At 44.0% G+C, this 2,898-nt stretch overlaps 1 non-coding gene across 1 annotated transcript; it reads left to right on the top strand.

The window, feature by feature from the left end:
* The first annotated feature begins 2,402 nt into the window (after positions 1 to 2,402).
* LOC145612928 (small nucleolar RNA R71) lies at positions 2,403 to 2,508 on the top strand. The gene has a single exon (XR_014106832.1). It is a non-coding gene; the product is annotated as a small nucleolar RNA R71 (small nucleolar RNA).
* The last annotated feature ends 390 nt before the right edge of the window (positions 2,509 to 2,898 follow it).

Here is a 2,898-nt window from a genome sequence, read left to right as displayed (position 1 = left end):
GAAGGACTTATACCTTTGATGTCATCAATGGTATAGCCTAAAGCTTTCTTGTGTTTTTTCAAAACATTGATCAAGAGGGAGGTTTGCTCCTCCGTTAGGTTGGAATTAACAATTACGGGGAAAGACTCATTAGAACCAAGAAATACATACCTCAAGCCCAAAGGTAGAGGTTTCAAGTCTACCTTTGGTGCTCCCTTACCATTGGTGTTCCCCTCTCTTTCCTCAACTTGAAAGAGATCATGGGTGTGAAAAGCCTCTTCCTCCATGCTCTCATCCATGCACTCGCTCTTGCTTTCCTCTAGCAAATCCTCATAGAATTGAATGTCGTCCTTGTAAGCACCTAGCTTAGAATCGTTCAACAATACACTTTCTAGGGGATCGTTAGAAGCATGCAAATGGGAACGAGAAAATTCACTAAGCATGGTATCTAGAACATCTACTCTAAAGCATTCACCACTTGAGGAAGGTTGTTGCATGACATTATTCAAATCAAACTCAATTGAATCATTGTCAATTTTCAAAGATATTTTACCCTCCTTTACATCAATGATGGCCCTAGAGGTGGCTAAGAACGGCCTACCCAAGATAATAGGAATCCTTTCATCCTCATCCATCTCTAGCACATAAAAATCCACGGGGAATGTGAACTTTCCTACCCTAAGGGGAATGTCCTCAACCTTACCCATGGGAAATTTAATGGACCGATCCGCTAGTTGGAGAGTAATGTTAGTGGGGGAAAGGGTTCCTACACTAAGCTTTTGGTAGACGGAGTAGGGCATGAGGCTCACACTTGCTCCTAAATCACACAAAGCTTTGTCAAACTCAATGCCATTAATAGAACAAGGGATGGAAAAACTACCCGGATCCTTCAACTTGGCGGGAAGTTTGTTGGAAAGGATTGCACTACAATTGGCGGTCAAGCTCACCGTTTCACACTCCCTTCTCCCACTCAATAGATCTTTCAAAAACTTAGAGTAATGGGGCATTTGTTTCATGGCATCTACAAAAGGAAGGGAAACATGCAAATTCTTAATCACATCCAAAAACTTCCCAAATTGAGCATCAAGCTTAGCTCTCACAAATCTTTGGGGTAAAGGTAACCTCTCCTCTCTAGGTTGGAGATTTAGGGGCAAGGGGGTGGTCTCTTTCTCCTTTTGCACCTCAACATCCTTCTCCCTCTCAACATTAGAAGGCTCCTTGGTTCTCTCATCCCCTCTCTCTAACTCTACTTCATTTCGTGGTTCCTCCTCAACTAAGGGGTCACTCCCTACTACCTTTCCACTCCTTGTTGTCACGGCATACAAAGGTTTTGGGTTGACTCCTTGACTAGGGATAGAGGAAGAAGAAGAAGAAGAGGAATAAGAAGCAAGTTGGGCAATTTGGGTTTCAAGCATTTTCATATGAGCATTGGCTCGCTTCTTTTCCTCCTCATTCCTCTTCTTTTCCTCCTCATGCATCTTCATGATGGCATTTAGCTTAGCCATCACGGGATCATTAGGAGGGGCCTCAATTTGAAGAGGTTGTTGAGGTGGAGGAAGTTGGGCTTGATGGAAACCCGGAGGCCTATTGGTTTGGGCATAGTTAGAAACATTTTGGCCCCTATTGCCTCCGGTGCCTTGGTTGGGAACATTGCTTTGTCGATTGTTTCCCATGTTACCTTGATCACCAAAATTTTGATTTTGATGGTCATGGTATCGGGAGTTGGGTTGTTGGTTTTGATAGCCATACCCCTTTGGTTAAAGTAGCCTCTTCCATTGAAATTGGAAGGGCCTCCCCCACCATGGTATTGGTTACCATAACCACCACCACTTTGGTTCCAACCACGGTTTCCACCTTGATTCTAATTCCCCATTTGATTGGAGTTTGGCCTCAAGTTCCCTACATTTTCCATTCTAGGAGAAAAATTCATAGCATTGGCATCTTCTACATTATCATCATGTTCATAGGGAGGGGGTTGAACTTCACAAGCATACACACAATGGGAGGTATCATGATCATAGGTTTCACAATTTGAGAAAAACATGCATCCTTGAGGCATTTTATTATAAGAAGAGGGGGAAGAAGTGGTCATACCATTGCCTCCCTTGGTTGAAGGGGAGGTATTACCATGAGGGTTGGACCTTTCTTTCATCATTTCATCCATTTGCTTGGCCATCTTGGAGATTTGGGAAGAAAGGTTGTTGATTGCGTTGGCTTGCTCCAATGTATAGACACCTTTGCTAGAAGTGGCCTCCCTTTCTCCTTCATACCAATCATCATAATGCTTTGCGGCCTCCTCTATGATGCATTCCACTTCATCCTCTCCTTTGTTCATGATTGGACCGCCGGCGGCGGCATCTAGGCTTGTTCTCCCTTGAGGTGAGAGACCTCCATAGAAAGTGTGGATGAGTTGATACTTGGGTATGCCATGATGTGGGCATTGACGTTGAAGCTCTTTGTACCGATCCCATGCCGCACTTAGAGTCTCACCACTCTTTTGGCGAAAACCTTGAATTAAAGATCGAGCCTCGGCGGTCTTCCTATGGTTATAAAACCTCCTCAAGAAAGCCGTAGTTACTTGGTCCCAAGTTGTGAGAGAATTAGGGGGCACCTCCTTCTCTAGCCATTCTAGACCTCTCCCAATTAAAGAAAATGGAAACATCTTGAGGCGGATATACTCTTGAGTCACTCCGTTGGCTTTGATCGTGTCACAATACTTCTCAAATTTTTTCAAATGCTCATGAGGGCTCTCAAATTTTCCACCCGAGAATTGTTTCCTCTCTATTAAAGCAATCAAATAGGGCTTGATTTCGAAATTGTTGGCTTGAGTGGTAGGGGTTAGGATCCCACTTTGGGCTCTAAAGGCTTCGGGTGCCCCAAGACGACTCAAAGGTGTATTCTCTCCCATTTTAGAACCTT

The sequence above is a fragment of the Chenopodium album genome, chromosome 24 (assembly GCF_948465745.1).
Source record: "Chenopodium album chromosome 24, dcCheAlbu1.1, whole genome shotgun sequence".
In the NCBI taxonomy this organism is placed as follows: Eukaryota; Viridiplantae; Streptophyta; class Magnoliopsida; order Caryophyllales; family Amaranthaceae; genus Chenopodium; species Chenopodium album.
Note: the sequence above shows the minus strand (reverse complement) of the source record. Positions and strands in the feature narration are given on the sequence as shown.